Raw genomic sequence first — 25,854 nt, forward strand, 5'->3', positions numbered from 1 at the left:
TAGGATTAAAATAAAAGAACATTCAAAGTATTTGTGGAAAATGGCAAACAAGTGGGTAGTAAAGCCTGGAGACTGCTTGGCAGTAGAGAGCCATATGCAGAAATTAGCCAGGGCAAGTAACTGAGGACAACAAAACCCAGCGTTTTACAGCATTTGGGCACTCAGCAAAAGGCTGATGATTGAGTGGAAAGAACCAACCCCACATGATACTGCAAGGACTCAAGTACTATTTTGAACCAGGTAAACTAATATCTCCTGTACCTGTTCCAAATGACATATTAATACATGGCCTCTGTTTCTACAAAGTCTGCTGGCTGCCCTCTTCGAAAGAGCATCTATCTTAGAGAAGATTTTGCATTTTCTCTTGGTCTCTGAAAAAGGATCCGAAACAAGTGGCAGGGGCACACGGTTTTGGAAGCCCTTGCATGTTTATCTTTACTGATAAGCCTGCAATCTTCGCTGCAAGCACATCAGCTTGTGTCTGCAGCAAAACCTTATTCCAGTCAATGCCTTCTTTTGGAACAGCCTTCCTCGGAACTGGACAATTCATTTAACCCCTTAGTGGCCAATTTAAAGCAACTCTGGTGTGAAAGAGTACTTCTTTTTCCCACTCAATAAGATGCATCATGTTTTCACACATCTGTAAGAAAACAAGCAAGTAAGCCAACCCAGCTTTGAGTCAGCAGCAGTGCAAATTATATACTTACACAGATACTATCAGGAAAATTCACCCTAGGAGAGCCCCATCTTCTCAAACAGCCTCTGGTTCTGTGCAGGGGACAATACTTTTAAATACTTTTAAAATAAAGGGATGCAGCTATCTAAATGGCAGGTTGAATGTATGAAAATTCATTAAGAGGACTTGAAGTTATTGTCTGATTGATTGGAGACTGTCAGCAGGAGCTATTTGGATTCTTAGAATTGGAGAATCAACCATAATTCAAAGACATCTGATACTTTTCTAGTAGGTTAAGTTAATTTGCTCATACAGCTTTGTTAATACTTGAATTTTCGGTTCTCACACGCCTCCCATGGATGCTAAGGGCGAATATCCAGTAAGTCACTATGGATCTCCCAAAGCTGGCATGCCAGGAGCTTGGATTGCCTGAAAACTACAAACGAGTGGCTTTTCTCTGACAGCAGGTTCCACTTATTTCCTCCCACTTGCTCTTTCCCCATCTCCTTCCTACACCCCTGAGTCAACCTTCACCAGGCGAGTTTCAGTTAAGCATGTGCTTTGCCAGAGGTGTTTTTAAATGATGTTTTTAAAAGCTTATTTATAGTACACACGCACAGTGCACGATGCTTTCAGGGCTTTTGGAGCTGAAGTGCTTTCAGCATTTCAGGCATGAGTTTGCCAGGTGGAAGGAACATGAATTCATCAACCACTTCCCCGTGTTTGTCTGCCTCTGTACTCCAACCCAGAGCTGGAAGGAAAGAAAGTAATTTTTTCTGTTATCTCCTTCCCCATTGTTCACAACATCCATAATCAACCTACTGGAAATTCCAACTGAAGAACTTCAGAGCAAGCCAGCTGGTCCTCCCCAGCTGATCCTTTGGCAGAACCAGCAGCCAGCTGGACAATGAAATGATTCTATGAACAATTTCCCATTAGGGCAAGAGTCAGAAAACAGTGCAGTAAACAGAACTGGATGAAACTTGCCAGTCAAAGTTCACATGGTCCAGCACTCTGTGCATCTGGCAAGCCAACACATTTCATTAAGCAGCGTTTGTCCTAAATGGATATATTTGACCCATGTGACCAGTTTCTCCTTTCATAAGGAAAACTTAACATGGCCACAAGATCTTTTCCAAGCAGAAAAGCACATATGCCCAAAAGCAAATCTCTGAGCTCAAGTTCTGACCCAGAAAAATAGTTGTGCTAACGGTTTGGCTTTCCCATCTAAACACAACATGAGTTGGGTTTTACTGCATAAACCTTCGCTATTGTAGAGAGGTGCCGTATTCTGCTTCCTGCTCTTTATCTGGCCTGTACAGTGGATCTCCACTAGACAAGCCATTCAAAATGAAAAGGGTACGTTCATAGCTGTTTTTTGAATGAGTTTGACTTTCCCTGTTCTGAAATGATGAAAGTTACTGAAATAGTTTCCTCAGCAGCACAGCAAATAAAAACAGAGCAAGTATTCAGAGTAATGGCTCAGAAACCTCAATATCAGGAGGTGGCACAGAGGCATTCTGGGAGGAGGAGAAGAAAAGGATGTGGTAGAAAATTTGCTAATGCCCAGAAACTCTCACTGAAAAAGCTAGATGCACGCCAGAAGGCCTCAGGACAGGGCTGAGTCCATTGCTCTTTCCACAAGAGCAGTTCTTTCTAAATAAAGAGGTCTTTACACGCAGTACTTGAGAAACTTAATTCAGATTAACTAAAGCTGTGAATTTAAAGTGAATTAGCTAAACCACATTATATCTCCATACAGACACACTCATTCAGTATTAAAAGGAACTTTAATTTGGTTTATCTCATTTTACTGAGTTAAGAGCATTTTTATTCTAAATAAGAGTGCCCATGCAAGGGATTAGTGGGCTGAACAAAGAATGAAGTTACATGATATGTCAGTGCTGAATGTGGCATAAGAAGTTCCCGCTCCCATTGCTGACATTCATTGTCCCCACACTTAAAAACAACCCAACTAAAATTATTAATTCATTTTTTTCTTATATATCCATGCATACAAACCCCAAGCTGCATTAACAAACAAACGAAAAACACTCTGGCTCTGCATTTGCCTCGTTTCAATCTACCAGACCATATGTGTGGTTCGAGAATGAAAATCACAGAAGGCTAAAGTGATGAAAAGGACACTGACAGCATAAAAAATGGGAAAAGAAACTTTCATGGCATGATTTCATGCAGAGAAGTGACAGGCACTAGACCACAACCTCATCTGTGGAAAAGTGTATATATGGACCTGGATCTAGATTTGACCCCAACCATTTCCATGACCTACTAATTCAGAGCACCTACAGGAAAAAATATTTCTTGAGTTTTAGATGCGAGATTGTTGTGCTGTTTGTAAGTAATTGGGTATGTTTCCAGCTTGCCTAAGCAATACCAACCTCTGACAACTTCATCAAGGGCCATACAACGCCACAACTCAGGTATCTGCATGGACACAACATTTTTCATCAAAAGGGCTCAGCAAAAAATAATTTTTGTAAACAGAAATGGCAAGTAATGGTAATTTCTAGCTGCCATTTAGAAAAAGTGATGTAACCTCTCTGCCTCAGTTTACCCAAGATTGCTGGGAAAGTTTGTGGCAAATCAGAACCAGAAGGCCAATTCTTTCCCCAGTAATCATATCTATATAATGATGCCTCTTATGTTTAACTTTATATAGCTGAACTATAAAAATTCAGCCAGCAAAAGGGAGTCTGATTAGCTGGTTAAAGTGAGAGCATTCTGGTAACTGTGGTTACTAAACAGGCTGAACCCAGAAGATCTTTCCCCACAGAAATATGTGCTACTTTCCTTGCCACCTCTTTTTTGAAAGGGAGATGGAGGAAAAAGAGGGTGAAGAATTTATATTATACATATTCATAGTAAGTAATACTCTGGCTCCAACGCAATCTTCCACAAGAAGGAAAACCAATTTCTCAAGCAAGTCAAGATTAAACAGGAGATAGATGAAAGCATCACCTTGGAAAACCAGGAGATCCCAGGCTGGCTGGTTGGGAAAGAATTAGCAATATGTAATTAAAAACGCAACTCTCCCCTTCCTCACCCCAAGGTGAATGCAGGTCCTGCATAATCTTGACTTCTGCATCAGCACCAGAGAAGAGCTCTCAGCTGAGGTCTTTCTTATTTCTAGCAAGGCCTCTCTCCCCCTTGCTTTAAGTTGTTGGAGGCTATTTCACACCAGTTACCAGCAATATTCCTACAGGCAGGACACAGTGTTCATACACATGACTTGCGATGAAAGGTTTAGCCAGTGGAGAACACTGGGAGGGAGGGAAGAAGACAGTAGTCCTCATCTTGACTCACAATAGAGGTTCAGTGGCCCTTTGCTGATGGGCTTGATTCTTCACCAGTGGAACCAACCCACCTGCTCTTGTGTTTAGAAGGGAAGAATAGGAAACAGTTCAGCTAACACTTTAGTGAACAGGAAAAATCCTGACATTTGGTAATACGTCCTGGAACACAGACTCTCAGGATCCTCTTTAGGAAAGCTACTGAAAGGCCAGAAACATCTAATATATTCATAAGGCCTAGCAAGTAGAGAAGAGATGAGACATAGCACAAAGCTGTGTACGATGTGGAAAGACTTCTGTATGGGTAGAGGTAGAAAGGGCAGAACAGAGGACAGAGGTACGTAAAACTGAGCATTACAGAAAGAGCAGACAGGCAACAGTTTATTCCTTCAGCCCAAGAGGAGGAGGGCCACTGACAAGAGACAATCAAAACTAGCAGAAAGAAAAAGAGATGAATGACAGCTGCTGCCCACAATCATTGTGGCCTACAGACAGCAATATCAGCAACACACTGGGCAGCAGTATCATACCTTGCTTTCCCAGTCCCACAGTAAGTTCCAGGTTGGAGACGGCTGAAACGCCACGCACAGTGGTGCAGCTGCCCTGTGGGATTCCTTCGTCCCCAATTCAAAGAGGGAGGGAGTTTGCAGGAATAGATTAACTGCAAGGATATTTTATATGAAAGAGGATACCTAGCTACAGAGAAGACTCATGTATAGGCTAGAAACTCTCTCGCCTTAGGGCATAAGCCAACCACTAACTTCCTCTATGGGCAAGTTATTCCTTAGTTGTTTGTTTTAGGAGTTCTTGTACCTTTCCCTCAAGCATCTGGCATTTGCCTCTCTTGGAGCGAGGATGCCAGACTAGACAGACAGATCATGGCTTCTTTCTGGTATGGCAATTACTGCATTCCAACCTGGAAGGGGGAGAACACACTGGGGAAAGCGAGGAATGTTAGATGGCAAGTTCCAATAACACACAGCCCTGTTAAATAGCCTTTCCTCTCCATCTGGCCCTGCACACTCTTGCCAGCAGCAGGCTGGGAGCACACGGCAGCACAACTTGGCGCTTTGCATTCTCAAAGAATCCTGTGCTCCTCCGCAGAGCTTGGGAACAAAGCTGAGCAGGGCTCGGCTCGCACCCTTGAGGTCCCCACTCGTGCAAGAAGTGGGATGTTCTCATGCTGTTACAAAAATGCGTTACAAAACCAGAGGACAGAGCGAAATTGTGGTCTGAAGCCCAAGTTAAAGCAAAATGCAGAATTTTGCATTGTCTCTAGACACAAAGGTCTCCCAATACCAGGCCAAATCAGTTACTGTCCTGTATGATTTGTGCCTCTAGAGCTTTTTTTTAAAAAAAAAAGTTTACAAAACGAATTCTCTGCCACTTTAGAGTAAGTCGACCCATTTTCTGCAGAATAGTGTAGCATATACTTCTATCAATCTATGAAATAAGGGCTCAGGATTGCATTTATGCCCCCAAATGGGCATTTGGGAAGGCCTCCTTCCTCTTTCCCTGGGGCCAGAAGGCTCCAAAATGCCCCAAGACAACTGAGGTCTGGGGAAACTTAGACCTGCCTTTCTACCTGAAAAGTCTTCTCTCTGTTGACTTTGGCTCTATGCCAATTTAACTCTCAAATCCAGGTCTCTCAATATGTGTCAGCAGAAACTGCTAGTAGATATCTGTCCAGACACTATCTTGCTTGTGACTTTCTTCATTGATACCCTTCTTGAAAGCAGCTGTTGCTGCTGCATTTATCCACTGGAGCCCTCAATTCCTTTCTGCCCATCTGCTGCAGAGGAGACAGAGCCAAACAGACAAGACACAAATAGCCAACAGGGAAGACCTTGCCACACCAAACAATAAAAGCCAGGAAATCCAAATCCTATACCTACCTATTGAATTTTTGCTTGTTTTTGAAAGCAACAGAAGAATGTGGATAAGCACACACAGATATAGTTAAATGAATTATCTAAGTTTAGACAAGTGGTATCTAAATAACGCTATTTTAACTTATTACTGTAACAAATATGAGAATTGATTTAATAACCTAATGTTGTTTTTGGACAGTAGAGGTCTGCGTGGATGGACCAAGACGCTAATTATATTTTCTTATCAAATCAGTGTACAATAATAGAATGTCTCCATGCATTGATGGAACTGAGGTTCAGCTCTGCATCAGAAAATATCCCTGAAAGACAGAGAAGGAGCTAGTATTTGGCAGGAACTCTTTGTCACTGGGTGCCTAGTCTTTATTCTCTTTCCTTTTCAAAATGTTAGTAAGTATTATCTTTAAGGTATCTCATGACAAGAAATTTCCTCTGATAATCTTTTGTTGCTTGTTGTTTAACCTCCCTCTATCTTTCTGAGAGGTAGTCAATATAATTCTCCAAAAGACTTAAGTAAAAGGGAAAGAGCTACTGGTGGATATGCAAATCTATTTATTGTAAGCCTACCATAAAGCATTTTCCATCAAGGTACAAGCAAAATGACTTACTGACATTAACTGGCAAGTACTTTGCATTCATATGGTATCTTTCATCTACAGACTTCAAAGCATCTGACAGGAGGCAGGCAGGCTGTTTCTCTGTCCATCCGAGGAAGAAACTGAAGCACAAAGTGGCAAGGTCTCCCAGTCAAGGTAAAACCATTAGCAGAAATCCAAATTAACTGATTGCCCATCCTTAGAAATGAACAATTCTGCTTCCAGTACAAGTTACATGTGCACCAGAGACCAGAACCACCACTCACACATACGCCTCCAAGAACTGCTAGGGATTCTTTAGGTATTTAAATCTTATTCATTAGAAACTAAACAAACACGGAACGCAAGAATACTTTTCTCCACACAGGGAAAGGAAAGAGGTCTGAAACCAATCCAAATCTCAAGTTTTATAGTGCTCCAAGGAGGAGCGCTCCTTGAATGAACCTGCATAAGCATAGGAAGAGAAGAGAGGAAAATTCTGCTACATATTCTAGCGAGTGTTTTAAATAAACCTGTTCTAATGAAGATCTCTCCTCTCCAGAGAAAAGCTAGGACTATAGGAAAGGTCAGAGAATTAATTTCAAAAATGCTGTCTTAAAGAGCATTTCTCTTGCTTCAGCTCTTCACCCTGTCCTTATAACAGGTAGAAGAAATGCAGACTACCTACGGCACTCAAATGGTCAGCAGAAACGCCTTTTAAACATTAATAGGAAAAAATCCCCTGCACAGTGCTGTTTTAAAAGCGATATATGGGTTCCTGTAAGTTTCAAAACAAAACAAAAAGATGCTAGGGCAATCTCTGGAGCAAGCAGTCTTTTAGCACTGGTCAAAGAGACTGCAACAGCAATATTCTAAAATGCTCTCTATAGTTATGAGATCTCTCACAGGCTATGGAGGTGGAGAATATTAGAGGCCACTAAATCCTAAAGTTTATTTTTCTTAAAGTTTTCACTTCAAATAAAGCTTTGTTTTAAAATGTACTGGACCAACTGTTAGTGCATTGAGGTCCTGGTTACTAGCCAGCTAGAGCCCATGAATTATGTTTAGTGAGAAGTTTATTGGCTCAGTAAACACCATTCCAGTTCCCCTCACCCCTGAACTGTGGAAGCCAAATCAAGAGATATTCAATGGCATGTTACTCTAGCACCAGAACAAACATCATCTGATTACAGGCATTTTATTTTTTGTAAAGAATTTGCTATTGTATCATTTAATAGAAGGAAGTCTTTAAATTTACCAAGGCAGCAAACAAAGAATAAGTAACTGTTTGGTTCTGTTTACCATCTTCTGGAGCAGGAATATTTGTTTCCATCTGGTAGCTTTCAGGGTCCAAGCAGTACAGAAATGTAAACCTTGGGACACTTGGTAAGGCAGGACTCTGGCAAGGAATTTAAAATGCTAGCAAGATTAGAGTGGGCAACCACAGGAGCTTTCTGATAAAACCATCCTACAGAGTCAGGGCAGAGTATGGGGCAGTAAGAAGTTGCATTTTTTAATCCTAGTGCCACTTTGTCTCAAGGGAGACATGTGAAAACTGGGTCTATTCTGTGTTCTGAGAGTATGTGGCCAGAGGACAGGACTTAGTCTGGGGGGACAATGTTGATCCTTTTGAGCTTCACAGTCAAGAACAATTTGTTAAACCATTTTGACTTAATTTGAGAGCTGACTACAGCTTAGACACGGTCCAGGTAAGATGCACATGCATGTCCAAAACGGAGATAGGGCAGTTTCATGTGGTGACATTAGCATTGCCCAGCCTTATACCTGCTTGTGGGAAGCACTCACCCAGAGACCAAAACAGAAAGTAGGCATCTCCAGAACTAGAAAGACTGACAGGTACCTGTGCAAATTCAGAAGCAACTTTTACTTGGGTGGTTGGTTTTGTCCTGGACCCAAAGTTGTCTTATCTGGTTACTTTCCACTGCCATGAGCTAAAGGCTTCCATACAAAGAGTAACCAGTGATCAGTCAGTGTGCAGTAACTTGTTTGTGTGCTTGTTGTTCCAGTTCTAAGAATAGCTAAAATACACCAGAAGACAATACAAGGACTATGTCAGTCCTTGAGGCAAGAAAAGTTAATTTAGTTTGAAGAATGAGGATGCAAAAATGAGCACTATGATAACAGCAGTCTGTTCTGGTAGCAAAGACACTAAACTAGAACTCAAGGAACTTAGGTTCTCCTCCAGTTCTCCCCATCTGTCACACCACCTTGGCTTAATAATGCATCTCTTTGTTTCTCTGCTTCCTTTCTCACCTTCTGTCTGTCCTGTCCGTTTAGACTGTGACATCTTCAGAGAAGACATTGTGTTCTTACAGCACTTAATGAAAGCTTTAGGGCTTTGCAGTCCCTAAAGTAAAAAATGCTTTATATGAAAGTCTTTACTGTAGACCACTGCAGGTAGTACCAACTACGAAATCTTGTACTCTCATATAAATGCTTTTCCTGATGCCTTGAGAATCATGATGCCAGAATCTGTCTATATGAAAAGGAAGAACCTGGGATTTTGCAGTACAGATCCTTAATGTCCAACCAATCCCACAAGGACATGCCAAGGCCATATCATCACACCCATAATGAAGCACCTCTAGGGAGCAGGCACAGTTAAAATCTTTCCACCCCAGTGGTGGTGAAAGACAAGATACCCTCCTCTTTAAACTTAACCCTCTCCCTTCCAAAGAATGCCTGGAATTTCTACTATTTCCCAACAGAGACTAGAAAGCAAAGGCTTGGCATGGGGCAAGACAGATAAGAGCAGTTGCCTTCTCTGTAGGTTTTGTTAACTCCCCATAATTGCTTAGGGCATATGATGGTGAGAGAGAGACACATACACATCTGTCAGAGACAGACTACAAATTGCTAGTATAATGTCCAAGCAAACAAAATCTAGTTTACAATGTGGCTGTGGTATATAAAACACCTCTGTAAAACTACAGTATAATCCAACTGCTGCAGGTTTAATTTACAAAGTAATGATACGGTTTCCCTCTCAAAGAATGCCATTTAGGATCACTAAGATGCTGAATAAAGTCTTAGCTGTCTTCTGGGACACATGGTTAAGGCTGATTGTTGTTGGAAGTCTCTCTAAGCAAGCCACACTTAAATAGTATGCTTTGCAAAAGGGCCTATATTGTCTTGCATATGAATTCAAGTCCCTTCACCAGTTAAAAATCTGGGTCAGGGCAATTTGCTTACATTTGGAGTCCTTTTCCAAAATTAATGGCATGTGGGATTTAGAGTTGCAGATACAAGACAACCGGATAAACTGCTATTATCTGCTCTGCATCATGCACGTAGCATCTAGTTTTCCTGCTAAGCTTTGTTCACATGTACAACCCACTTCTACAGCAGTTGCAGATTCAGCATAGTAAAGATATTATTCTTGGCTGTCCTGTTGAACTCACAGTATAAGTTAAATGCACAGCAGGGGACCCTGCTGGATTCTCAACAGTTTTTAGATGGCTACAGATGATAGCTGCCAAGGGTGGAAGTTCTGATAGGCAGTCATGAAGTTGAGAGCTTTTCTATTCAAATGGGGTCTCGGCTAGTGCTGACTATCTCTGTCACTTCTCTGGTGATAACTAGATTACCAAAATGTACTTTGCTTAGGGCTACATCAGACCACCACTTTGAAGCTCCAGTTAGTACCGCATACAGTTGCCAAATTGCTTAGCTAAATTTCACACAGAGATCATACAGTACAACTGTGATTGCTGATGTCCTGTTTCTCACTGCCTTTTAAGGAGGTACTTCTGGGTTACTAATACCTTGTGTGATTTGGGTGCTGGCTATTTCAGAGATTTATTTCATTGTATCCTGACTGGCAGTTGTTAGCAGGGTGCTAAGCCCACAGCACACATTTTTAAGACTCTGGAAACCTGGGTGGCATGATATCTACTCAGGAGTATCACCCAGAGCTAGAAGTCTGCCCAAATTTATTTTGGTGTTTCTTAAAAGGAGAGGGAGAAGGGGGGGGGGGGGGGCCAAAAACATAACAGCAAAATTGTGTCAAGATAAACTTACTCAAAGAGCTGAACTGCAAAGTGCAAAACAAAAACAGAAAATGATGCTGTTTTGACTTCCTCATAGTATTCCTCTAGGTGCAGAATAAATATTTTGTTTTGCAAGCCACTTTGGAGCGACAATCAGTGAAAGACATTAAGTACAATAAAAATACTGGTTTTAGGATAAAAATGCAGTTCCTACCTATGGGCTTGTAAAGGAAAATTCTGCAGAGTTCTATACTTCTCTTAGGTAAATTCTGAATTTTCATCCCCCTGTTCACAAGCCAGGCAGAATAAAAATATCCACCTACACTAAACCAAAGGGAGCCACTCTTAACCCAGACACAACCACAACAGACATTCCCAACAGTCCTTGGCTTAATAGAACACTGCTTTGTGGTTATACCCACCACTAGGATTTCATCTTGCAAGTTCTAGCACGTTTAATTTATTCCAGCTCATGCATCAAATATAATATTAAAAGTTAAGATGGTGTTTGAGATTGAGATTTTCTTTGCAGGGTGAATAGAAAGAACGCAGTCGGGACTGCGGGTGCCTGAGTATATTAATACAGAAACACAAACTTGTAGCCATCACTCAAGCAAAACAGTTGCTCTTTAAGAGGGGAAAAAGTTGTAAAAAGAATCAATTCCATTAAATACCTCTATAAATCAATTCCACCAAAAATCAATGGGAAACTACATCCACAAGGTGCCAGGTAACTCCCACACATGAGGTGCAACTGTCCGTGACCATGGCCGTGCAGCAGCCCCGCCTGCCTGGGATTTGGATAGTGGGGGGCTGGAGCAAGAACCGCTGGATTCCCCACACTCCCTCCTGCAGTGCTCTCTGCCCCACGTGAGACAAGTCGCATGCTGAGGGCTGCTGGGAAAGTAACATCACTCCCTTCCAAGGCCTGTGTGTCTATCTACGTGATGGAGCCAAAGATGGGAGCAGACACACGGTAACACCTCACACAGGCCATGCAGACCCTTGCCTCCAGACACGCACGTGGGCAGTCCCTCTCAAGAGGCAGTAGAGGAAAATCTGTGCTACTCATTAGAGCCAGGTATCCCCCCTGCCCTGGTCTGAAATGAAGCAGGACTGCAATTTTCCAACAGGATTTGCACCACATCAAATGGCCTTCTCTCGAGGGTGAGCTGGCTTACACACAGACAGAGGAAAGGTGGTGGAGCATCAGCCCCCCTCTTGAATGTGGGGCCCAAGAGCTACTAGCATGTCATAAGTCACATACTGGTTAAACAAATTACTTCTTATTTAAGCACAAGTTCATGAGTCCCATATTGTGTCAGTCTCGACTGCTCAGTGTCTCCCCAGGGACTGTGCCAGGCCACTGTACTCTCACTTTCCAACTGCAGCTTGGTTGCATTTTCACATTTAGAGGCTGTGGATGCCCCTTCAATGACTGGAGAAACTCTTGGGGCTTTCATTTTGTGCTGGCAGCTCTCAGATGACTCTAGAAACCTTTCGTTCTGTGTGGCAGACCAGAGAGGGCACAGAAGATTCTGGCCTTGTTAAAACCTGCAGAAAAATTTGTGTCCTGTGTATTCCCCTTCATGTGCACATTCCACATGTGCTGTCATGTTTCTGGGCCTATTGTAGACAACGCTATTTAAGAAATTCAGACGTGGCATTTTTGCAACTCAAAAACTTGATGAATTTGCTTCTGACATTTAGCCCAAAGTACCAAACCCCTTTTTTCCCTGTTTTAACTGAACACCAGGCATAACTGAGTGCAGTTATTCCAAACAGGGAGGCTCATGTCTGATATTATTTATATATATTCAAATTAGAGAGTGAGGGAGGGAGTGTGTGTAATAAATAATGATCGTTGTAACATGAAGGCTCAAGACTGTCCATATGGGACAGGGAATGTTGGCAAGGGAATGGGACCATCTACTGCTTCTCCCTAGGGCTCTGTGACCCAGCTGCAGGAGGGACTACTCTGATCTGCAAATTGTATCTCAGCTGTTGGGCTTGTTCTTGGCAATGAGCACCTTCAATGTGCAGATTTAAGGGCATTCAATATCACCCCCCCCATCAGTCACAAGTTCCCATTACAGACAAGGGCATGCAGTCCTGGGAAGCAGGACTTTGACATAGGCTGGAGGTTTGAGGTCAAAAACAAGTGGGAATTGTACAACCAGAGGCTTCAATCTAACCACTGGTATGTAGCAAGACAAAGGGGCAACACATCTAAGTTCCCCTCTTTTAAAAAGTTCCTTAGAACTTTATCATACGACTCTTCTGCTCCAGAAAGACATCTTCAGTAGAACAGCCAGAAGAAGATTTTCCTGCAAGTCATTGTAGATGTTCCTCACTTCCCCTGTCTCTGAAAGCATCTGCATTGATGCTCTCTTATTTGCTGGGATATCAGTTTGATACACATCAGCAAAAAAAAGATTTCTGTCAAATGGCCTTCAAACGTTATAGCAGCAACAATACGTACGGAGAAGTTCAAAACAGTGATCTCATTCTAAAGACAGTCTTCATGCACAAACAGATGCTACACCAATACTTGCATGAATGTAACCCTGGACTATTTTAGTGACTCTCATAAGTTCTGGAGTAACTTACAGTGAAGAAATGGCCATTATGAAGGACAGCCAAAAATACAGCGTAAAGTTTGTATGGAGACAGAGAAAACAGATAGGAATGGGCACAGCCAGGAGAATGAAGAGATTACAGTGATATGGCAAATATGTAGAAATGGTTGGGAAAAGCAAGTATGTGCACAACTGAGGACTCTGGAGGAAGTAAAAAATCCAACAAGGTCGACAACCAACGCAGAAACGGAAATAAACAGACACCATGGACTAAGGGTTGAAGTCAACACAGGGATCTAAATTATCAACTTGCGTTTAAGGACTATCATGGTTAAAATCGTACACCAAATTGCATAATAGACAAGTGAGGTGAATTGAAAGAAGATTAGTCTGGAGAACTAGACTCAGAGAGGATTGTAAGGAATCTTGTTATTGAAACACTGCTCCTAACTCTTCTATACTCCAGGAAAAAACCTTAAATCCCATTTCCTGCCACTATAGGGCTAAAAAGTTAACACCATATTTCATAGCAGTTAACATGAAACAGGATTGCTGTTCTGACTTGTCCTCAAAGAGCAAATACATTCTAAAAACTAGATTGGGAAGGAGGGAGATTTCTTTCTGCTAAAACCTAGGATAAGAAGCAGGAGGGAGAAAGAATATTTCTGTCTAAGACTTCTGGGAATGAACAGAACTGTAGGAGCCTGGTGCCCTCAAGAGAATTGATGTCCACTCACAGTCCACTTTTTTTATTCAGTCATTGACTGTAGAAGTGTTTTTTGTATCCCTTAAAGATTAGGTTTTTAAAATAAGCCAGAAAGGTCTTATGAAGGAGATCCAATGACCCATCGGAAGGATTAACTTTTTTAATGCCAGCCAACAAATTGCTTTCTAAGAAGATGAAGTATTCAAACCCTTACCCGCACCGACATCTCACACAGAGCCGCCTCTGACACAGAAGCATCCGAGTCCATCTGGGACTCCACTTTGTCAAACCCTTTTACGCGGAGGGCACCTGGGCAACGAGCACGCGACACACATCCAGCGAGACTCGTAGTGTCATGCCTGCTTTCTCCGGAGCCTCTGAACTGTGACCTCAAAGCAAATGAATTTGAGAAGAAAATACATTAATCAGGCACTCGCTCAGCCAGGCTCAGGGTTTTTAAACCAGGGATCTGCAGCAGCCCTATCACCTCCCACCTCTTCCCTGATGCAATTAGTCAGCATCTGCCCCGCAGCCGCCCCACCTCGTGAGGCGAGAGCAGCAGCTGCCGCTCCCTCGCCATGCCAAGCGCTGCCCCGCTGCCTCCGAGGCCGAGCACGGATAGGCTTCCTGAAGCCCACCTGGCGGAGGCTGCCTTCCCCCCGCTGCCCAGCCGCGGCCAGAGGAGCCGCGAGCTGCTGCCCCGGGAGCCTCCGCGAGCCCTTGCCCCAGCCGGCCGGCCGCACCTCTCCCCACCCGGCCAGCCGAGGCCCTGCCAGCTCCACACACCTGCTGGAGGCTTCCCACAGCTCGAGGGAATCCCCAGAAGGGGATTTGCAGGTGCTCCACTCCCTTTAAAGAGTTCAGGCAACCAATCAGCCTGGGAAATTGGCCCCCTAGTACTGGGTGCAGCCCTCTGACCTTTTCTGAAATGTTCTCAGCCCACCACGTTGAACGTTACAGCCAAGCGCTTTGGAAGAAGCACACGCTTTTTAAATCCAGCTGATTTTTTGCTCAGGAAACTTACAGAAGATCACTAGTGTATGCACGGGAGTTTTGCAATGCTAGGCTACAGGTGACTACAAGTATCAGCAAATAAACTGGCATACAAGAAGTCAGGGTCAGAAGCAGGCTTTTACTTAAAGCTCTCCGCACCAGGCACTTGAAAAATAAATAGCCCCCCCAAGCAGTTCTGTTTTACCCAGCAGCTCTAAGGCTCAGCCCCACTCCTCAGGCTGGATTGTGCAAGCGCTTGCTCCAGCAGTCACGCTGAGTTCAAGCAAAGTGTCTGAGTAAGCATTTGCAGAATCTGACCCCCCCGGTCAGTTATCTATATTGCACCTATTTGTGCCTTGCATTGCAAACTCCTTAGCCAGGGACAGGGTCTGGAAGTATATTGTCAGCTGCAATGTGCTTTATCTCCATTTATGGCATTAAATCTAATTTTTGGTGCCAAGTGCAGCATTACCCTTACAATGACATCTATTACAGACAGTTTCCCCTGAATACTCTGATCTGACCAACAACCAGTTTGCACTGTTCATTTTTTTATTTTACTGCAAAACCACCATGTTCATATTACCCCTCCACTTCCTTAATTTCAAGCATTTTGTTCAAAAAACAATAATACAGGCACTGAATTATGGAAATCCCTGGCATTTTAATGACTTCACTTCAGATGCTGACATCCTTTCTTCCCTGAACATTCAAAAGAAAACTGGGAACTGAAAGCAAAATCAACACAGCAAACGTGACCAATTAGTCCCCAATAAAGTATCAGTTTAGCAGAGGCAGACTTGTTTCCCCGGTGCTGGCAGCGGCACTCCCAATGGGCACCCAGCCCCGGCCCCCGCTCCGAAGGCACAGTGGGGGGACCACAGCATGGCACAGCAGGCAGCAGTTCTTATGGAAAAAAAATCTGCAACTTCCCCTGAAATGCGGCGTCCTGCATGCCACAAAGGACAGCTGCTACCTTCTCACTTACAAAAACGTGACCCCAGCCAGTCAATCTGCAGCCCTAACGCTGTCAGACACCCTCCCACTCACCACTTTTGATGGTCAAAGCCATTGTAATGAAGCAGCTTCCCCTCCACCTCAAAGGGGGGGTGCTTTGCTTTTGCTCCAAGAAGGTTTAGGGTAGGCTTTTTTGCTTTTTGCTTTTTTTGGTGGGGCTGCAGCTCAAGCCATTTCAGACAGGCACAGAGGTAGCACGAGTCTGTGCTTAGCCATGGAGGAAGTGAACACAAATAGGCAAATATTCTGAATAATATCAGAGCAGACACACATGGAAACTTGCTTGGACTCACCTGGACTCCTCTTCCTTCTTTCTTGTCCAACCAGTTCATGGGTGGGGAACATCCCAAGCCTTTGGCATATGGTATTAGATGGTCTGGCTATTAGAGAGCTACTGATAAGTCTCTGAAACTGCACAGCTGGTGTGTAGCCCAGGTGCCATTTCATGTGAACCTCTCAAAATATGGAAGGGAAAGGGAGACTTGGTTTGTTTGTTTGTTTATTACAAGTGAAAGAGAGAAATTGAGGTGCTTAACCAGTCATCTGCATCTACTGGGAGTGGAAGCTGGTTTGTCGGGCTGTGGCCATGACTTCTGTTCTAGCAGGGAAGAACCATTGTGTAGCCTGCAGAAAGTCATGAAAACATCTGGAAAAAGTTGGACCTAGCAAGGTTGAGGTGAAGATGCCAGAGAGAACTGGAAGCCACCATTTACTACTTATAAAAGCATTTTGAGATCCTTGGGTGGAAAGGATCCCTTTTCTAGAAAGGCCAATATTCCAGTTCCATACTCCAATGATGACTGTTCCAGTGGGACTCTTAAAATGTATTTTCCTTCCATGACTGTCCTGTGTTGTTAGTTACACCTCCACACAGCTTTTAAATAACAGATTGATTTCCACTACTACAGCACTATTAAGCATAATATTTTTCTCTGCATTTGGTTCCTTTTACAGGACACTGAATTATTAGTACAGCATTCAGCTTGAAATCCTCTTGCAGCATTAATAGGATGAAATATTAGACAAAGAGTGGCTACTACTGTCATTAACCATTCATAAACTACTAATGGAAATTCAGCCCATCTTCAAAATACCATGCCCTTACACAGATGGAGATATAGAGGTACAGGCAGATTAAATGATTTTTCCAAAATCCAACAACATATCAGTGGCAAACAAAGTCTTATACTCGATTCTGTTTTAGCCACCAAAATAGGGATCGTCAGACTGAAGATACTGGCTTACGGCACTCTCGCCCTCCTTTGGGTCACTTTTCCTTCACTCAGCAGCTGAGTAACATCACTACTGCAATTACACCCATCACTTAAAAGTAACGGCCAGAAACTGGGAGACCCAGCACCCCTGGCACAAGCCAGCTGCCTGCAACCCCAGACAGAGGTCCATGCGTGGGGAAGCACTCGAGACGTTCCCTTTGCGGAGGCCTCACCCTTCGCACCGGACCAGCAGTCTCGCACACCTCTGCACCTTGGATGGATGTGCACAACCACATACATTAAACTACTCTTTTTGGAGTTCACTTAAGAATGCTGCCAGCTTGTAAACAGCAGAGTCAGTTTTGCTGCCAATACAATTTTTACCTAGAGCAAACGGAAGTGTTTTTCCAAGAATTTCCAAGATTGTTGCGTCATGCTGTATGCTGGCACTGTACCATGCAACCCAAGGAAGAAAGAGGAAAAAAAGGCAAGCAGCTACTCTGCACATCTTGACAGGGGGCAGACCCATCATTACTTTCAAATTATTTAGAGGCACCTCCCAGGAGGAGACTGGCGGTGCAAAACAGACCTTCCAAAAAAACCCAGCGTTGACTGCAGGGGAATATAGTCTCATTAATGTTTTCATTGTTGTGGCAAGGGTGAATAATTTTTATAGCTGGCATGTTTCAATTTTCATTACAGTTTTGAAAACCTTGTTTGATAAAGTACAGTAGAAGCTAAGAGACATAACCTTTCTGAAGGACCGGAGAGCAATCTTCTCTATTCTCCCTTCCCCCGCCTCCCCCATCGCTTTGCATAATATTATACTGTTAGTCCTTTGGCAACTTTGCCATTTTGAAGTTTTATTAGAATTATATGTATGATGGCAGCATTTACAGGCCCCTGCTAAGGTCAGGGTCCCATTATGCAAACATTTAAATATGATGAGCATTTATAAGATAAATATATAAGACAAACCAAGGACATTGTACTCTCCATATCTTAAAGATGAAGAATACTTAAGACAAGTTGTTTAACTCCCTTTGTGACCATAGCATGGAAAATTTAGATCAGTGATAGAAACTGAACCCAGAGTTCCCAAGACCACAAACTCATCCAGAAGAATTAAATGCAGGCATACGTTCAACCACTACACCAACTCATAACAATAAGTACTTATAACCAAGTTTTTAGGGTAAAATATTTTTCAAGTCACAAGTTACATTACTTTTAAAACACTCTTAGCCAAACATCTATCTGCTGACCTCTTAAGAATTACAAGACAACTATCAGCCTCATGCCAAAATTCCTTTTATTTAGCATTTTGGTACTTCAGTCCTGGCTATGTACACTTCATAGATATGCATACACACTTATATTTTAGTGGATTCCCTCCATCTGCAATTTTGATAGATATTATTCCTGCTTAGAAGGACTGCCACATTTTTATTTAAAGACTGGGCATGATCCTGTCACTAATATCATATTATCAAAGAGCATTTGAACCACCTAGAATATGAACAAAGAGCCTTTTTCAAGGACTCAAGAAGTTTTGATGCAAAAAGTTCCACATGGGGCCATTCAGAATGCTTTATAAGGGTGAACAGAAACTAAGAACAACAAAGCAACCCCCCCTTCCAGGGGTAGGAGAAACAACATTAAATAAAACAACACTAGTTTAAGTCTCACTAGATACTGCCATAATTTCAAACTTTCTTTTTTAAGTAGTTCTCATTTTTAAAAAATATCAGTCTTCAGTTGTACAGGTTTGCTAGTGAAGTTTTCAGGAAAGTCAGATCCTAAAGTGAGAAAGCCACTACTTTATTGCTTCATCAGGTTCTGGGTGGTTAACTAACCTTTTGCACCAGGGACAGAGAGGATGTTTTCTTGCAGTTTTAGTTCAATAACTAGTTTTTTCAGACTGGAGAAACCAATTGAGATTTTGGGTTGGAAGGGAGGGCAGGAAAGCTTATTTCGCTCTTTTAGGCTCCAAATAAAAACTAGGTGCTAAAGACTAATATCTGCTAGTGTAAACTCTTAAAAGAACGGCATAACTAGAACACAATCAATTCCCTTTCCACAAAGAACATTTCCTTTGCTTTGCATTTGAAACAGAGCGGAGGAAGAATCACACAATCAGTTATGTTGGAAGGGACCTTAGGATGTCAGCAGAAAGTATTTTGATAAGAACATATTTTCCAAATATTATTTTTATTTAACACTTTACAATACTCAGGTTTAGCATTTAATTGTATTTAATGCTATACAAGAAGATGCTTGATACTTTTCTCAGAAACAATAACAGTAAATTACTTTTTACTTGTGATTTGCATATTAAATCATAACTTGAATGTGCTAAACCCTGCCCTCCTGCTTAACCAAGAACAGTGGCAAATTTACTTTAAAGTTATTTTTAGTTGCACATCAACATGTTTTAATAGGTACAAATCAGTGAGATCCAGTCTTTCCACTGGAGAGTAACTACCACCTATGCAAACAAGCAAGCCTTAAAATAAGGTTTCTTGTTGACTGATTTCAATTCTCAGTTAAAATTGGCCATGCAAATTACTCTGTTCTATTCTTTATTGGACAAGAGAAAAGATTTCCAAACCGTCAAACTGGCTGGTGGCGTCTTGACAGCGGATGGAAATGCAGTAAGTGGAGTCCTACATGGCAAGGTCTTCATGTGACTCCCAGAAAACTGAATCTGCACACTGAATGGTTCCTTATATAAGGAAAACGAACACACGTTTCAGGGGAAGGAATCTGCTGTGGACCCCTGTCATCTGAAACAAGTCCATGAATGAACTGGACCAGCACGGCATGAGGAACGTAGGAGGGGTGTTAACCATATGAGGCCTCTTCCCCCACCAGTCCATCATGTATCTCTTTTAAAACCCATTGCAAAAGCCTGATTTCAAGACAATTTTATCTTGCATATTGTTTGGTTCAATGGGAGAAAGGGGGGGATAGGGCAAGCTGATGTATTATTGAAAGCTCCCCCCTCTTCCTTTACCCAAGAGACTGGCGGACAGCTAGTGCCTCAGGCCGGCGTACTGAGGTGAAATGCTTCCTCCCGCCCAGCCGGAGCCTGAGTGAGGACAACATTGGCAAGTTTCTCCATCCAGTACCTAAAGCTGGAAGAGCAGCAGTGAGTTGTACGTAGTTCCTACATAGATCTCCCAGAGCATCTTACAACAGAGGCGAGAAGTATATCCTATTTTCAGGCCATTTCTGTTAGGAAAGCAGGCACCTGACAACAGTACTGAGCAGCAGCTTCCTGCACTTCTATAAACTCTTCTCATCGTCAGCTGACGGCCAGGACCCTTCCTCTCCCAGCTCAGCTGCTAACTTCCAGCACTTTCTGGCAGGGAGCTGAACAATTTTGTCCTTCCTACATTAGCAAGAGAGCCAGCGCTGTAGAAAACCCATCGCTGACAACCATTTCCGACGTAGGCCAGTGGGCCACCCAGTGCCTGCCTCAGGTTTTCAGTGTAAAAGATCACTCTTTAGCCCCTTCAAATCTCGCAGTGCGCACAGAAGAAAATGTGATACAATACATACAAAATCCTGGATAAATGAGATTCCCCACCCCTTTCCATTAAGTAAAATCAGTAAGCAGAATCCTTGTTTAGGATGTGTGATTACAAGGATCACCCTCCGCCCTTCCCTGGGCAAACAAAACGGGCTCTAGGAAAGCACGAGAGCCGTCATTTCAATAATGCAAAACCCTGTTGCTTCCACTCCAGAACAGCTGACTTGAAGTGCACGCTAGGCTGTGCTTATTAACAAAATGAGAAATCTGATATATAGAAAGAAAACACTATGTGAGGATTAATCCTGGATTGCAGTTTGTGGCCAGCACTGGGCCCTCATCCAAACACAGATGAAAAAGAACAAAAATTTCTCCCACCTGTCACTTAGAGCAGGTACAACTACTGCAGTGTTGTAGTCTCTCTTACAGCTATTGTAGCAATCACTTTTATATCAGCTTAAAATTCAGGATTGACCTCACTGTTTCATTTCTTCCTTGTTTTGCGGGAGCCAGCACTGGAGGGTGAATTTTCTTTCCAGGAATTACAAACAAGAAGCGTGAGTAACCTACAAGTTTGGACAGCCAGCTTCTGAGACACGTACACTTCAGGGGGAGAAAGCCCAGCTCCAGACTGGCATCCTGTTGGAAGCTGGAGGTGCTAACTGAGCAAGAAAATGCAACTCTCAGGAATAATTTTTTACATCGTTTCTGCTGCTTTTGAGAAGAGTAAACATACTGTCACAGCTGACTGAAAAACAAACAAACAAACAAACCAATACGGTTGTATTGCCAGTGAGCTACAGGACAGCAGGCTGAAATCTCTGTTGCAGTGCGTTGCCCTCGCTCCCGATACTACAGCAAGATAAAAACTAATTTAAGCAGCCTTAGTGGTATAATCACTTGTATTCAATCCACACCAAACCACAGGAGAAGTCATATTTATTTTTTAAAAGATATTCTCCTGCTTATGGCTAGGTCGAGACTCTGTTGTTGTAAGCAATTCCACAGCTGAGCCCTGTTAATTTTCCTCCAAGCCCAGCAGGGTAGGCATGTCCACTGATGCTGAAATGGTCCCCCTTCCCGTCGAGCTTTGCCTGTCACAGTACAGCCAATATAACGGATGGGTCGCAAATGCGATGCTGTTTTATCCCACTCCAAGACCACATTTGCTGCTCTGCTGAAATGCCACTTTGTGGCAACATTCTTTCACTGATACTGTCAGAAACAGCAGTTTGTTCATACGATTTACCAGCCAGATTTAATTAGGGGACTGGAAGTTTGGTTTTCTTTAGAGGAAACAAGACAACCTAGTCATACCAATGTCTTCTACCTATCAAGCTATGGTGCGTTCATCAAACTGGATGAGAGTGTTAAACACTGTAATCAGCACAAACAGGAGCCCTGATATTAAGGCAAATGTGCCTCAGTTTTCAACCATTATCCTATTTCTCCACATCTATCATCAAAGAGGGTAGTTGGAGCTCAAAACCCAGCCACATACTGTTTTCTATACAAGGTCAAAGGAACGCACAGCATACAGTTTATGTTTGATGGATCTTAATTACTGTGAGCTGTAAAGATGCTAGAAAATAGGAACTCTCATTGCAAGATCCACTATTCAAAACTTGAAATTTCATACTGCAACCACCAATTTTGGGCAGCAATGGCTGTTTTATGGAGTTTCAATCCATTACACAGACACACAGATTAGTATTAGGTTGTGTTCTACTTGTTTTAAATGGCTAATCAAAATAAATTGAACATGTACCCTCCTGGAATAAGGCCTCTAACGTCCTCTTTCTCCCTCTCTGTCTCTCTCCCCCCACCCCTTGTCACACATTGGCTTCTGCCAAACAATTCAGCACTGACACTACAACATATCACGTGATACCAAGTGCTTCAAGCATCCTGCGATACTTATTACTATCTACACATCCATAAGTCATTCTGCCCAGCAACGTATGTGAATACTAACATGAGCTATTTCTTTATGCTTTAAAGATTTAGAGCTCTCCCCAGATCCTTGGGAGAAGCGTTTCCCCCAAACACCGAAAAATCGTCCCTTTTGAGATATGCATCTCATCTGCATTTCACATAGATTAGAAAGGATGACATAAGAAAAAACCTGCTATATCCTCACATTCTCCTATTTCTCATGCTTACACCCCTCCAGCCACACAAGTCTGCCATGATTAAGCAATGCATTTTAGACGCAAAGGAACAAGGCATTTATGTACGGTTTCCTTACCCACGTTAGAACGGAAAGTAACAAATGTAAGAGGTTGCTTATTCTTAATGCTGATCTCCTCCAGAGCTGAAGTGATATGTCAGTAGCAGGTGGCAAGTTTGAAGATCCCCCCCCCTCTTTTTTTTAATAAATATAACAAAGGGCACACAGATTTGACCTAATGGGTCAACCATCAAAAGTTAAACTGATTTAAATAATTAGACCTAGAATGTCAGGCACCACTGCAAATAATTGCTCCTAATGCTTTTAGGATTAGATTGCTAATGAAAAGGCGCAAAAAGGAGGCCACTTGCAGTTGTGGAAATAAGTCAATTTTCTTTCCATATGTCATTTTCTCTATGTAGATTTGCTGTGAAATCCTAAGGAGACGTTTACAGTTTTCTCTCTAGAGCTGCTGTAGAATATACAATAGTTCTGAGTCGTAAAAAATAGCAATAAGTCATCTTGAAATACTAGTTGTTTATACACTGCATTTATCAAGCATAACAAACATCTGCTTATAGTTCAGACATTTTCCAATGAAAGTGACTATTGCATATTGTTTCTCCCTTTAATTTGTGGAAAAACATGAGCGCCATTCAAGTATAAACAGCATTCTGCAGTAAATTTAAACCACTTTTGGTCAAAAGACAGTTTATTAGCAAAATGTAATTTTGATGCTCTTCTAACTGGTTTCTGGCTCCTCTCTCAGATTCATTCTAACAACTAAGTAACATCCGGGGGGATTTTAGTAACCCTCTGCCGAAACACTCGCTTTCATATATAATTCATTAATTTGAGGGAGAGGCGTCCCCCCTCCCGCTCGCAGCTATTGAACGCGAAGTTAGGAGCCCTCCGCAGGCACAGGCAGCCTGAGCTTCGCAGGGCTGCGGATGTCGCCGCGCGAAGTTTGGAGTCACCAGCCCCCCGCGGCCGCGGCCGCCTCTGCGGAGCGCCCGGGGCAGCGCCGGGGCGGCCGCGGGGTCCCGCCGCAGCGCAGCTGGCGGCCGCTGATAAGGCGGCGGGGCCGGGAGCGCCCCGGCGCCGGCCCTCGCCCGTACAAAGGGGCCGCCGGGCGCTGCGGGCACCGGCGCCGCCGGGCGCGCCCGCGGGGCTCCCCCCGCTCTTTTTTTTTGCTTTAATGCAACCAAATGCCCCCAAAGCCTACCCCCCCCCCCCCGAGCTGGCACCGGGGGCGCAGACCCGGCCCGGCTCCGCGGCTCGCCGCCACCCCGTTCACACGGCACCGGGCGGCGCGGCGGAGCGAGCCGCTCGCCCGGCGCCCTGAATTACAGTGTTACGCGCCTCGGCAACAATATTGCCAGCCTGGCCGTACGGTTTTTTTGTTTTTAAGCGGCTACTAAGTGCCTGCGCGCACAGCCCTGCGCTGCGGCGGCGGGTCCGAGGGAAGCAGGCATTTCCTGCGGGGCACAAAGCCGGCGGGCAGCGTCCTGCGGGCCCGCGGCCGCGGGAGGCTGCGCGATCCTGCGCTCCGTCCATTGCATCCGAGCCGGTGCCGTAACAAAAGCCGGAGACCCGCAGCGCCGGCGAGGGGCGGCGGGGCCGGCGGGGCCGTCGCTCGGCGAGCCCGGGCGGCCGAGGGGGCGGCCGGCACGGGGGGAGCCGGGGCAAAAGTTCACCGCGGTGCCGGTGGGGCCGGGGTGCCCGGTGGGGCAGGGCTGGGGGATGCCGGCCTGCCTCGTCGCCTTCCAGCCCCGCGGAGGCACCGGGGAGGGGGAAGGAGGCACCGAAGTGCCGGGAGCCCCTTCCCTGCCCTCTCCTCCACAATACGGCCGGATCCCCCGCACAAACACGCCCCCCCGCCCCCCCCTCCCCGGCACCCCGCTCCGCTCCCTCCTCCGGGGGAAAAAAAAGAAAAAAGGGGGGAAAAATTACGGTTCACTTGCGGAGGGCGAGCGGGGATGGGGACGGGCTGCGGCGGGGCTGCCCGCCCGTCGGTGGCCCCACGCCGGCCGGCTCCGGCGGCAGCAGCTGCGGCCCCCGCCCCGATCCCCGCCGCCGCCGGGGAAGGGGCAGCGCGCACACACACACACACACACACACACCCACAAATGGCACGGGAGGAGGGGGAAAGTTTCCAGCCGCTTCAGCCGAAGAGCCAACATTGCAACCCCCAGACAGGCAGGGTCGCGACTGCACCGTGTGCGTGCCCCGGCCCCGAAAGCAGCGGGGCAGCGCGCTCGGCGAGCGAGGGGAGGGAGCGCGGCACGGAGAGAAGGGGACAAGAGGGAAAAGAAAAAATATTCCTATATATATATATATTTTGAAATGGAACACCGCTGGTGCCGGGCATGGGGACTGCGAGGCAGGGACGAGGGGACACCCCTACCGCCCCTGGGGACTCTCCCCCGTGGACCCGTGCAGATGGGCAAATAAACAGGGTTGCAAATAAAGAGCGGGGAGCAGGGCTGGGCTGCGCGCAGAGCCCGGCAGCGCCCGGCCCGCGCCGCGCCGCGCCGCGCCCGCGCCCGCGCCGCCTTACCTTCTTATTGCATCTGGAGCAGCGGCTTTTCTTCCCCTTCCCCTCTCCTCCTCCTCCTCCTCTCCCTCTCCTGTCCTCTCGGTTTATACCAGCCTGTTCCTCATCTCACAGCCTTCCTCCCAGCGCCATCTTGCAAGCTTGTGACGTTGGGAGCCGCTCACCCCTGACCCACATTTGAATAGAAGCCAAAATGAAAAAAAAGGAGAGGAGAGAGCGAGAGAGAGCGGAGAGGAAGAGGGGGAAGAAGAAGAAGAAAGAGCGGAACAAGGAGAGGCAGGGGAGGCAGCGGCTAGGCAAGTGCCGTGCCAGGGGGGAACAGCATCGGCTCCCGCTCCCTTGCCAGCTAGTTTAGTAATCAGCGATTTCCTGCTTTTGCAATAAATGTTGCGGCAGGGCTGGGAGAGGGCCGGGGCGCCGCGCGGCTCCCACCGCGCTGCCCCGGCGGCCGCCCCCTGCCGCCGCCCCGCGCCCCGCCGCCGCCGCCGCCGCCGCCGCCCGCCGCCCGCCGCTGCCCCCGGCTCCTGGGCCGTGCAGGCGGCACTGGGGAGAGCGCGGCTCCCATCCCCGGCGAGGTCCCGAGTGTGCGTTAGGGGAAAATGCGGATTGCAACTTGTGC

General features: G+C 45.0%; 1 protein-coding gene across 8 annotated transcripts in view; it reads right to left on the bottom strand.

The window, feature by feature from the left end:
* Window positions 1–25,592, bottom strand: part of HIC2 (HIC ZBTB transcriptional repressor 2) — a 74,659-nt gene extending 49,067 nt beyond the window's left edge. For all 8 annotated transcript variants that reach the window (XM_067307131.1, XM_067307132.1, XM_067307128.1 and 5 more), the window contains exon 1: window positions 25,239–25,592. The gene's annotated coding sequence lies outside the window, so the exon portion shown is untranslated. The remainder of the gene's footprint in view (window positions 1–25,238) is intronic.
* Window positions 25,593–25,854: the final 262 nt, after the last annotated feature.

Source organism: Apteryx mantelli, chromosome 17 (assembly GCF_036417845.1).
Source record: "Apteryx mantelli isolate bAptMan1 chromosome 17, bAptMan1.hap1, whole genome shotgun sequence".
In the NCBI taxonomy this organism is placed as follows: Eukaryota; Metazoa; Chordata; class Aves; order Apterygiformes; family Apterygidae; genus Apteryx; species Apteryx mantelli.